General features: G+C 37.9%; 1 long non-coding RNA gene across 5 annotated transcripts in view; it reads left to right on the plus strand.

Moving 5' to 3' along the window:
- LOC129927283 (uncharacterized) overlaps positions 1–12,917 on the plus strand; it is a 31,079-nt gene that overhangs the window by 588 nt on the left and 17,574 nt on the right. For 2 of the 5 annotated variants that reach the window (XR_008778931.1, XR_008778932.1), the window contains exons 2-3: positions 8,914–9,022; positions 11,586–11,718. This is a non-coding gene — a long non-coding RNA (uncharacterized LOC129927283). Of the gene's footprint in view, positions 1–8,913; positions 9,023–10,646; positions 10,921–11,585; positions 11,719–12,917 lie in introns of those variants that run through there. The other 3 variants (XR_008778936.1, XR_008778935.1, XR_008778933.1) reach the window with 3 other exon arrangements.

The following is a 12,917-nucleotide window of genomic DNA, read 5'->3' on the forward strand; positions in this document are numbered from 1 at the left end:
TCAAGATCTATCTAGACCGTCAATAGACCTAGACGACTAGAGTAGAGTGACTAGACTATACTAGATCTAGAGTTTCTAGAGACGAGTAATCTAGACAAACTAGAATCTAGATAGTTACAGTAGAGACAGTACTACAGTAGAGTCTAGATCTAGAAAAAATCTAGAACTAGAGTTAACTAGACTAATCTAGGTCTAGAGTTTCTAGTAGCAATTTGGGTAGCAATTTGTATAAATTTGTTGAATTTGTCTCATTAACATTTGACAAATTTGAGACCAATTTTTTTTAGTAGTGAAAATGAATAAAAAAATTGATGCTAGATCATGAGTAGATCCAGTATTGAATATATGTTAGAATAGATCTAGTGAAAGGGGAGATTGGAAGGCAACTAGATCTAGATCTAATCTAAAATAATCTAAATTATATGACATGATATTTGGGTACTTGGGTTTACTCAACTTTACTGTCATTGACCTCAAGTCCTGCTGGTCGAGATGCTTCTTCTAGTTGTGTGAAAAAACTAGCAATTTCAGACGTTTCTTTACCCAATAAGGCAATGTCATCAGCATAAGCAAGGTATTGTAGAGGTTAGCTGTATATCGTCCCTGTTGGTTGTGGACCCACAGTTGTAGATCTATTTGATCTGAAATCAGATTACTTGTCACCTAAGATTTCTTCTGAGTATTTTCCTAGCCTCTTAGTTATAAGCCTAGACAGGATCTTATAAGTCACATTTAGTAGAGAGATTCCTCTGTAATTGCAGCACTTTAGCTTGGATCCTTTTTTTGTGTATTGGGATTATAAGAGCTGTTTCCCATTCTGTTGGTATTACTTCTTCTTCCCAAATTCTTGATATTAGTCTGTGTATTTGGGAATCTAAGTGTTCTCCTCCATATTTAATTAGTTGTGCTGTAATTTGGTCCTCTCCTGGTGCTTTGTGATTCTTTGTGGTCCTAATTATTTCTGATGTTTCAATGAGTGTTGGTTCACTAAGGGATCTGGTCCTCCAATGTGGCAGTTCATATTCTCCATTGTCCCCTCAAAGTATTCAGCCCATTCCACAATCAAATAATTCAAATAATTAAACCGTCTTACTAGAAATAGTTTTACCTTTCAGCAAAGGAAAATGTGAAAATCTGTTTTCACTTGCTTGCCTGGAAAAATGGGAAAGTTTTGTGCAATACCTCCGAAGAAAAAAAAGTTTGAGTCTTCCACTCTTCATTAGAAATATTAGTAGCAAAGTCATAGTCAATGTCCTTCAAGGAACATAATTTCTTCCTTGAGATCCTATATTGTTCTCAATATCTTGTCCATGCTAAGCCAGCGGACACTATTGTGGTACCGAACCTTAGAATGTTTTATTTCCAAATCTTCAAGTACTTCTCTGAGTTTGAATCTTTGACTGGATCTTTAAAATATTGCAAATAAGAATTTAGGCTACGTTTAGCTTAGGCTTTTTAGAATGATGTGTAGAGACTATTTCTTTTGCCTCTTCATCATAACTGATAAGAATCAGAAATTTCAATAATTTATATAGATATTTAAAATTAGTTATTTTTTATATATTTGCATTCTTTATATGTATAATCTATGAGCTCACCTAATTTCTGTAGGTATGCGCAGGTCGCATAAAACAGTTAGGCGGGTCTCATGTGGCCTGTGGGCCGTAATTTGCACACTTCTGATCTAGCATATCCGATCCATGTCTCTTATCTATGAGTATATGATCTATTTGATTCTGGGTGTTAAAATCGAGTGAGATCCAGGTTAGCTTGTGAATACTCTCATGTTAAAATTTAGTGTTGCAGATAGACATTCCTTTTCCTGATGCAAAATTCACTAATCTTATGCCATTATTGTTGGACTATTCATGTAAGCTTTCTTTGCCAATTGTTGGCCTGTATGCTGGTTCTTTTCCAATTTTTGCATTAAAATCTCCTAGGATTTATTTTGATGTTATGCTTTGGTGCTTCATCATAAATTCTTTCCAGTCCATCATAGAAGGCTTCTTTTGTGTTATCATCTGCATCTTCAGTAGGGGTATGGACATTGATGAATAATATGTTGAAGAATTTTCCTCTCAAACGTAGTGAGCAGAGTCTATCACTTACAGGTTTAAGTCCAATGACATTACCTGCCATTTTCTTTTTACAGCAAAACCTGTACCTAAGTTAATGCTTCCACCACTATAAAATATAGTATACTCCTTAGTTCTGAGAATGTTTTTCCACCTGGTTTCCTGTATGGCTACAAGAGGTATCCTTTATTTCTTTAACACTTCAGTAAGTTGGGCTAGCGCACCTGCTCTATAAAGGCTTTGCACGTTCCATGTTGCAAAACAAAAATCATGTCTTTTCCAGGCCAAGGCTGTTTTCCTTTGAGATCTGTCCAGGTTTTCTTGTGAGTAGAAGCTTTCAGGACAGTATTTGTTTTTTATATGACAAAGTAGTTAGCCCTGCGCACAACCTTCTGGGGGACTGCCCCTTTCATCTCTCTGGATAGCTGCCTTTATTTTCGGGTAAGGTGCCATAGCCTTTGTTGATCCCTCCACAAATTTCTCACAATTTATTGAATTAGAATTAGAATTAGAAAAAGCTGAAAAGAAAGAGAGGGATAAACTAGAAACATATATTGGGGAATACGAGAAAGAGATGAAAGAGCATCTTAACGAGCTCATCAAAAAGAATTAAAAGACTTAGAACTCAAACAAAAACAATTAGAAACCAAACAAAAAGAAAGTGAGGAATGGATAGAATTAGTAAAAGTAGAAGCAGTCAAAGTAAACCCTAATATATCGACCCAACAAACATCTCCAAATTCCATAACTTTAACATCAAAGAGGAAACTCTTGAAAATTATTTGGATCAATTTGAACACATAGCATCAACCTACACAATGTTTAGTGAAGAAATGGCAAAACAATTATTATTCTGTCGGGAGAATAAATATAACAAACAAAATATTAAAGAAGCAAATTTGTTCAAGCATAATCTTTTTCTTTCTCTCTTTCTTCCACTTCTATTGAACATGCCAAATATTAAAAAAACAACTCTTTGGTGTTTAAAACAAGAAACACTGTTTTTGTGACTGTTCTAAAGCCTGAGCTGGATTATGTACATTAAATAAAAATAAAATTCATCAAGATTTTCTAGTTTGTATGAGACTTCATTGAGTTTCTGAAATTTTTTCAATTTTATGCTCCAGACTAGTGGCAAGAGCACTAAATTATTTATGTAACTACACTTGAACCACTGAGACATGATCTGACACCATTCTCTCTTTTTACTTAGAAATATAATAAACACAATAGTGAATTAATAAAGGAAATTTCACAGAAGTTAATTCATCGCAGACAGAACCAATTACCACAAAATAACCAAGACTGTATGGCAGTGTAGAACAGCTAAAAAGTAAACAGCACATTTTTTTCTATGGGACAGGTTGTGGTGACTAAGTGGTAAAGCACTTGGTTTTCAAACTGATGGGTCTAGAGTTTGAATCCTAGTGATGACTGGGTTTTAAATTTCAGGATTTTAAGGGCGCTCCTGAGTCCACAAAACTGTAATGGGTACCTGGTAATAGTTGGGGACATGTAAAGGCCATTGGTCATTGTGCTGGCCACATGATACCCTCATTAACTGTGGGCCACAGAAACAGATGACCTATACATCATCTGTCTTATAGATCACAAGGTCTAAATGAGGAAAAGGGGGAAGCTAAAGAGCTTAAAGCTCAGCAACAAAAATGTGGCTAGAAGAAGAATGAATTAAAGCTCTCAATTTATAAGGTTACATCTTGACAAGTTGATTTTATAAAGAAACAATGTTGTAATACAGAAATATAAGATCACAATATAGTTTCTCAATACATTGAGCCTCTAATAAGAAAGAAATGTAACAAGCAAAATAAAAAATAAACAAAGCTTATAAAATAGCTGCACTTTTACAGGCACATATCTCAATACTGTTAGTTCTATTTCACTTTTCACATTCTTCTTCTTCTAGCCAGCTTTATTGCTGCTGAGCTGTGATCTCTTTTGCAGACTTTGCCAAGGAAAAAAAGTGTGCTGTTTTCTTCAGTTGTTCAGCAATGCCGTACAGGGTGTTGGTTATGTTGGGCTGTAGTGGAAGTAGGGTCTGCCTAAGGTGGATTAGGGAGGGGCATTCAAAGAGGATATGGTTTACAGTTTCAAAGGGGTGGGCGAAGTGTCTGCAAAAGGGGTAGTTGTGTGGAGTTTATTTTTTCAGGTGGTAATTTAATAGTGGTGTGTGTCCTGTTCTTAGTTGGAAGATTGTAGGTTGTTCTTTGCGGGGGAGGAAGTTAATACTGTCCAGTTTGTTAGGCGTAGTCATTTCTCTGTACATGGCTCTGCCTGTGTTTCCTGATGCCCATTGGTTGAGCCACTCCTCTTTGTGATTGTTGACTAACATTGACCTTAGGGTGAGGTAGTTAACAGGTCTATCTGGTTGTTCCATAGATGAACCTGCCTTTGATAGCTTATCTGCCTTTTTATTTCCCATGATGCCAATGTGTCCAGGGATCCACTGTAGTGTGATATTGATATTTAATTTTGATATCATCTGGTGGATTATCACAATGAGTGTTGTCAACTCTCTTGGGCTGTTTGAGGTGCTGCTGTTAAGTGCTTGCAGAGTAGATTGGGAGTCTGTAAAGACAACAATATCTGATGGTGGTTGCACTCCTTCATATAATTTGTTTTCCACTGTCTGAAGTTCTATGGTAATTGCCTCAATTTTGGCTTGGAAGTTTGAGCAGTAATCGCCACAGGGTGCGCTTATCTCAAAGTGTTTATTTTTAGGGAAGACCAGGAAGGCACCAAGACCAGCATTGATGGTAGCTTTGAAAGCCGATCCGTCTGTATAAATATGGATAGCTGTTTTTTGATAGCTTTTGATTGTTTCAAGCGTGCCTTCTTTGAGCTCCAGTGGATTTGATTCTTTTGTTAAGGTGTTATTTAGTAAATGTGTTTTGATGGTTGGTTGTTTGTAGTTTAGTCCGGGTGTAATGTTTGAAAACCTGGTAATTTTTTCTCTGTTATTGGGTAGGTGGTGTTTTAGGGCTAGTTCGTCAGTAAGTTGGATCAGTCCTTTGCTTTTTTTTGGTTGTTTTTCCTATATTTCCTCCAACCTTCTGTATCTCTCAATAGCTTCTAATGCTGCTCTGTTGCGCCTTAACTTAAGAGGTTCAATATTGGAGTCTATTTCACAGGCTGCTGTGGGAGTAGTTCTCATACCTCCACTAATTAGCCGCAAGGCTTGGTTTTGGATTGTATCTAATGATGATTGATAGGTTTTGTTGGCAGCTAATTGTATGGAGAGACAGTTATCCATTACAGATCTGACATATCCAGTGTATAACTGTCTTAAGGTTTTCTTTTCAGCTCCCCAGGATGTTCCTGTTAGGTGTTTTATTATGTTTAATCTTTGTGATGCCTTTTCTTTTAAATCTGCCATAAAGTGTTTTAGAGACAGTCTTTGGTCTAGTTTTACACCAAGATATGTTGGATTTTCTTCTTTATTTATTGGTTGTGAGTCTATTTTTAGGATGTACTTTCTTTTTGCTGTTTTGTTGCTGTGGCTAAAAATGGAATAAACTAACTTTTCTTTGTTTATTTCCATTTTCCATAATTTTGAATATGTGGAGATAGTTGTGAGGGCTCTATTTAGTTTGGATCTAGTCAGCACTGGATATTTCTCTGTAGTCCAAATTAAAAGGTCGTCTGCATAAAGTGCCTTATTGACCGAAATGAGGTCCAGGAGGTCATTCATGAAGATTAGAAAGAGAGTGCAGCTAAGGGCTGAACCTTGTGGTAGTTCTTCTTCCAAACTTTTTTTACTAGAGATGGCACCTTCGAATCGGGTTTGGATGGTTCTGTTTTTTAAGAATGCCCAGATCCAGCTGTACATTTTTCCATTGATGCCCATTTTTTTATCTTCAAAAATAGACCTTTTCTCCACACTCTATCATAGGCTTGCTGCAAATCTATAAATACTGCTGTAGTGTGCTTGTTTTCATGAAACCCTTCTACTGTGTCCTGGATAAAACGAAAGAGGTGGTCTTCTGTTCTACTTGCTTTCCTGAAGCCAGCTTGTGCATTGTGGAGTGAGCAAGTACTTTCTAGCCACCAATAAAGTCGGTTATTGATCATTTTTTCTGCCATTTTGCCAATGTTGGATGTTAGAGATATTGGTCTATAACTTTTTGAGTCTCCAGGTGGTTTATTTTTCCTAAAAATTGGGTATTATGTTTGCGGTTCTCCATTCCTGTGGTATGTTTCCAGTTTTCCATGTATGGTTGATAAAGTTAAGTATACAGTTTTGGGCCTGTGGTCCTAGTCCCCGAATCATTTCATTTGTTATTTTATCGGGTCCAGGGGATATTCTTGACTTGAGGCTTTTTAGGGCAGTATTGAGCTCATGTAGAGTGAAGGGAGTGTCCAAGATCTGACAGTTGCCTGTTGGAGCTTTTTCTTCTTTCTTTAAGATATTACTGAAGGCCTGGTCCAGTTGTTTTCTTGGCTTTGACTTGTTAATGCTGGCAAAATATTTATTGAAGGTTTCAGCCTTTTTAAGGTTTTCTGTTATTATGTCGTCAGTGCCTTTTATAGGTTGGGGGTTTGTTATTTGTTTCTTTCCTGCTAACCGGTGCAGAAGGGTCCAGGCCTTTTGACCATCCTTGTTTAAATCTAGTTGTTCGCATGTTGTGGTCCACTTTTTCTTTTTTTCTGTTTTAATTTTGTATCTTATAAGCCCTGTCAATTTGTTGTACGTTGTCTTGTTCTCTCTAGTAGGTTTTTTTTCTATAGTCTTCCTGGCCATGTTTCTTTCTTTTACTAATTTATCTAATTCAGGTGTCCAAAAAGGTTTGTATTTCTTAACTTGGCCTCGAGGGATGTGTTTTTTTGCTGCTTGTAAGATGTTGGAGACTATAGTTGTGTAGGTTGATTTGACGTCTGTCTCAATTATGCTTGATAGTCTTGTGTCTGTTTCTTGTGAAAAAGCTGCCCAGTTAGCTTTTTTATAGTTCCATCTAGTTGTTTTGTTGGATTGGTATCTACCTGGCGTTCCAATATTGAGGAGTATAGGCCTGTGGTCACTACCTATGTCTTCAAGTACTGTTATTTTAGAAGAGTCGGTAATGTCTGTAGAGATAAAAGTTAGGTCAGGTCTGCTAGTTGTGTTGTGTGTTCTGTGGAGGAAAGTTGGAGGTGTAGTTTTGTTTTGCAGAAGGTGTAGGTTAGAGGCATTTGTTACATCCTCTATTTCTTTGCCACGCTTGTTGTAGTGTGGGTAGCCTAGGGAAGGTGTGTGTGCATTGAAGTCGCCAGCTATTATTGTCCTTGTGTAGTGTGGTAGTTGTATGTCTATTTCTGCTGTTAATGATGGTGGGCAATAGTAGTTTTTGATGGTGTACTTTGTTCCTCCTCTCCAAAGAAGTTTTTCCTGTGTGTTGATGTCTGTATTGTTCTGTATTTGTTTTACTGTGGCTTGTGTGTCATTTCTTATGAGGGTCATAATTCCCTGGCATTTGGTGCAAAGGCATCTGTACTGTGTGTAGCCTGTAGTAGTGTTTCTTGCAATAGCGCTATGTGTATATCATGCTTCTTGAGTATGTGTTGGAGTTCTGTTGTCTTGTTTTGTAGGCCTAAGATGTTGAGTTGCAAAAGGTTTAGGTGTTTGCTGCTAGTCTGTTTTTCCAGTAGCTGACTTATCACAGGCAGTCCTGGAAGAAACTGCCATGCGCAGACCTTTTATGATGTGACGCCTGAGCTCGTATGGATTTTTCATTAAATTCCTTGGCATTTAGTGTAGGCTGGGTGTTTCCTCAGGCTTTTTAAAAATATATAAATATATAGTCCCCGCATTTTAAGTGAGTTTTCGGTCTTGGCAATTTTCTCCAATACTGACATAAAAGGAAACATCTAGGTCTGAAGACTGTAACCGGAATATCCATGGGACAAGGTGGGGTTGGCCAATGGTCCATTCTCCGCCATCCATAGAGCTCTCCAAATGGAACTTTTCTGCAGTAGAAAGCTTAAAGTGGACTGTGCCCTGGGTATGCCCTGTGGAATCATCACATCCTGGATCCAGGCCCCTTCACGATATCTCATTCACCAGATCCAGAAAAAAAAACACTTCATGATGGATTTATATCTAGTATTAGAATGTAGTGAGACAAGGACCTCCATCTGGTGTAGTGCAATCCAGACCTCCGTCAAAAAGCACCTAGAGGGGGGGAAGGTCCACTATTATTCACTTAGTGAAATGCAAGTGGAAAGGCAGTGGGGTCATTTATTTCTCTTGGTCATTTCCAAGCCCCGATACCCACACGGGGGAGTATCGCCACAGAGTGGAGGTTTGGAGTCAGAGTTTTCCTTCTCCTAGATGGGTTGCGTTATTTAGGCTGACGTGCCCCATCAACACGAAGCTAAACTGGTTTTGAGGCGCCAGTGTTCCGCCTTTCATCCCTTCTCCTGTCAGTTTGTAAGAACACATAAAAAAGGAAAGTTCCCCTTTCAGACCTTGTGGTCTATAGGACAGATGATATCTGTTTCTGTGGCCTATTGTAAGTGAGGGTGTCATGTGGCCAGCACAATGACCAACCACCTTTACTTTTCCCCAATTAAGATTACATGTAGCCAATAATCATTTAACTCTTTGGTCAATTATGTTTTGTTAAGGACAATGAATAATAGTGCTATGTTTCAACTTGATCTGAGTATGGGAAGTGGGAGAATAACATGTACACAATGTTTATCAAAAAGTCAGTCAGACTTGCTAAAAGCTTTACAAAAAGTCTATTGCTATGGACTAGTTTAGGTAACCAAGGGAGCTACAAGAGAAACAAAACATTGGGAGGTTTGTGACTCATGCAGTTTTTAGTTGGATTTTAAGGATCGTCATACCATTTTAAGATCCTGGGATGTGAAAGACTTTGCACCAGACTTTCGTCAGTATCTTTACCTCTTCCATGCCGGCAATAAAATACATCTGAAACTTGTTGGTAAATATTTATTTTTTATTATATTGCTCTAGATCTAGATCCTAGAGGCTTTTTTCGCAGTCTGTAAATGTTTATTTTTAATTTTCAAACATTAATATAAAAATAATTTTTTGTTTTATTATAATTGCTTTGTGCTATATTATAAACAAAAAATTTATAAAAGTCTAATCAAAGCATTCTTTTCACCCCGAATGGCAAAAAAAATTAATTCCATCTAAACATGGAAAATAATTCAGGAGTCAAAGAGTTCTAATGGGTACCTGCAGTCTTTTATGCATCATGCCACTAGACTATCTATGAAGCTGGCCTCTCCACCAACCGACAAAACATTCAACGCTTTCATCCCCTTCCCCCTTGGTGTCGCCCAACAACCCCAGACATACGCTTGAAATTAGTAGACCTAATGCCACTAAGCAAAGCCGTTCATCTAACGACCTTCAAATCCTAGCTCTGGAGACCATTAATACCTTCAAGCCCAGTGCTATTTTTGCATACACTGATGGATCGGCATCAATAGATTCTGGAAGAGCAGGCTATGGAGCCTACATCGACTTTCTTGGCTCTTACACAGTCAAAATCTTTGGACCATGTGATAGTGTTTGCAGTTTTGATGCGGAGACCATGGCAGTCTGTGAAGCCTTAAAAGTCATTGACTCTCAACTCGGCGAGGGACATTTGAGGGCAACACAGATTGTTGTGGTCACTGACTCAAAATCTGTGCTACATGCTTTGCAAAGCCCGGACCATGGCCCCCCAATATCAACACTGTCATCATGGCTTCACATAACATCAAACAACGCTATGGCACCCCTGTAATAATGCAGTGGGTACCGAGTCACATAGGTGTGACTGGCAACACAATCGCAGACTCTTTGGCCCACCAGGGAGGGCAAATTCCACCCACTGATCAGGCTGTAAGCTTTCATCAAGCCCTGGCTATAATACAAAAAACAGAAATGGAAAAGTGGTTTGAGTGCTGGGACAAGTCCCAAAAAGCCCGTGGAGTCTGGGAGCGCATGAGGCGCCCTGACCGCACTTCCCCGTGGTGGAGGCTGTCCAGGCCTGAGCAAGCTATTATAGCACAGTGCAGGACAGGCCACTGTCCTGTTGCTTCATATTTCTCGCGGCTTTGGCCAAATTTCAATTCACTGTGCCCTCGCTGCGGGGAAGAAGAGGAAACCGTGCCTCATATTCTGTTTGACTGCCCCAGACTTGCTGATCTTCGTCTCGACAGGTCTGGGAAACCCAAAATTCTCAACCTGTATGGCGACATTCATGCACTACTCAAGACAGCAGGGTTTCTGTCCAGGGCTTTTGCAAGAGAGGATTTGAGCCTCTCAAGCCCTCACTCTAATAGAGTTTGATGATGATGATGAATGGGTACCTGACTTTAGTTAGGGAATTGTAAAGGTGGTTGATCATTGTGTTGGCCACATGACACCCTCATTAACCATGGGCCACAGAAACAACATCTACCACATAGACTGCAAGGGGAACTTAACATATATTTAATGCTTTACTTTTTGGTATAAACTTAAATTTGTTAGCTTTAACTAAATAATGACTTAAGGGGAGACTAACGCTCTGAAAACAATAAATTGGGAAAAAAAGACTTGAATGCTGGGACAAGAAGCCCCTGGATGAAGCTGCCAAGTGATTGGTTCAAATTTCACACAGTTCAGGCCAAACTCTTAGGCCCTTACTCAAATAGAGTTAGAATATCATTAATGTTATTAATATATTTACATTTTGACATCAAAGTTTGTACTTCACCGATCATATTGTGCGTAAAGATGGGTAAGGGTTAGGTTAGATGAGTTCAGCTTTGCTTTGTTAGCCAACAACTGTCTGTATCCTGGACTGTCTACACTTGTATTATTGCTGGTACACTTTCAGCAGTAAGTTGACTTTAAAACATTCCTAAGTTATGACTGTTTTAGTTTTCAACTTCCTTTTAAAATAACTCTAGAACAAAATGGTGACAAAATGAGCCTTATAAATTCAAGAACCCTACATATAACAAATAATTTAAAAGTTTTTAAAAACAATTTTTCAAATTGAAAAAAAAAATAAAAAGCTAAACATGTTCTCAGTGTGTTTTACAGCTCATTGCATTGCACTATTAGTTCATTCTAGATTTTTCTTGTTTCTGGCATTCATCAAAACTGTATCTAGTTAAACTACCAACTATGTAATTTCTTTGGGCAGCTGCTGGAAAGGGTGGGTGCCTAATGTAAAGCTTGGCATTTCTTTAGATCAATAGAGAGGCAATAATGTTTGGGCAGCCCATGTTTTTAAAAAATCTAAAGCTAAGGAACTAAGCAGAAAGATGGTCAACATCTTTGTGGTGCCCCAATGGTCTAACATGCTAAGGGATAGGTAAATGTGATGAAGGAATGCAGCTTGGAAAAGAAATATTGTCTCTCTCGGCAGATGAAGATTAACAAACATTTCATTCTGAAATTGATTTAACATTTGTAATGTGTCTCTCTAACACCAGAATATAAAACTCTATAAGACTTGGAATAATCTAATTAGTTTCTTACTTCCAATGCCACACCAGGTGAGCCATGGCAGCAGACGTATAGAAGGCATGCTGGGAATGAAATTCATCACATACAGCTGCAAAAAAGTGTTTTCATTGGTAATTATGTGGGTTACACTTACCCACTAGCCTCTGCTGATGCTCACCAAAGGTCAGTGTATGCAAGTATAGTTTTGTTCATTGATACAATAGATAATGTTGTGGGCTAATCTAATCTGACTTCGACTATGTATCAATAATTACTTAACATTAGCCACAGAACATTACAAAATAGATATACTTGATAACAACATTCAGTTCTATAAAATGATGCTTTATTAACCACTGGGAAATCCGTCCAGTCTTTCTAAAACGTCGCTATATCTAACTACTATTCAATTACTATTCAAAACACAGCCTACTTCTAACAACGCCATGTTGGTCTCTTGTTCGCCTAAGTCTACTACGTCATTAGTCTGTCTTACTACGTCATTACTTTTACCGTCGCTAAAACTATACACAAAATATTTAACTAACAAAACTAACCTACTCTCTAAACTAGTACATTACATTTCCTTCCCCCTTTCTAAAAAAAATTGTTTAACAATTTCTTACAAAAAGTACAGTAAAATGTCTTTACAATAGCAAAGAGAATTTTGTTTGAAAAAACAAATACAGTAAATATGGGGATGGACAACACAACAAATAGATTCTCTTGACATCTCAGGTAGGTTCACTGGTATCTCACAAAGTTCGTTCACAGACATCTCACTGCGTTAAGTTCAATGACAATTCACCAAAGTAAGTCCTTTGACATCCAACAAGGTAAGCTCAGTAACACACTATTACTGACCAAATAGTAATGTCACTGTAAAACACAACTTTAAAAAGTCCATATAGTCTCTGACACAATACTGCTGAGTGAGGTATCTGACGTGATACACAGTTCAAGACTTCTGTTGAATGTGGTACATCATGTGACACATAGTTCAAAGTGTAACCTTTCTGCACATAGTGTAACAGTCCATGAGTACGAAACATAACGTTGTAGTTACCACAAGTTATGCTGTACACGGTTCAAGCCACACGTTGTACAAGATAAAAGTTCATCACATCACAATAATGTTGTTTACGATGTCAAGTACCATCTCACTGTCCATCTTCAAGAGCACCAAGAAGCATCACAACTTCATGACATTTTCCTATTATGGATACAAACAATAAAACATCCATTAACAGCTTATTACAACGTTTAAACAGTGATACTTGAGGCATCCCTAAATTTCTAACCCATAACTAGGTTCAAGCTTATTTCTTCCTTCGCTTACCATTTCCTCAGGAATCTAAAATTTACAAATGATCAATGTGATG

The sequence above is a fragment of the Biomphalaria glabrata genome, chromosome 7 (genome assembly GCF_947242115.1).
Source record: "Biomphalaria glabrata chromosome 7, xgBioGlab47.1, whole genome shotgun sequence".
Classification (NCBI taxonomy): Eukaryota; Metazoa; Mollusca; class Gastropoda; family Planorbidae; genus Biomphalaria; species Biomphalaria glabrata.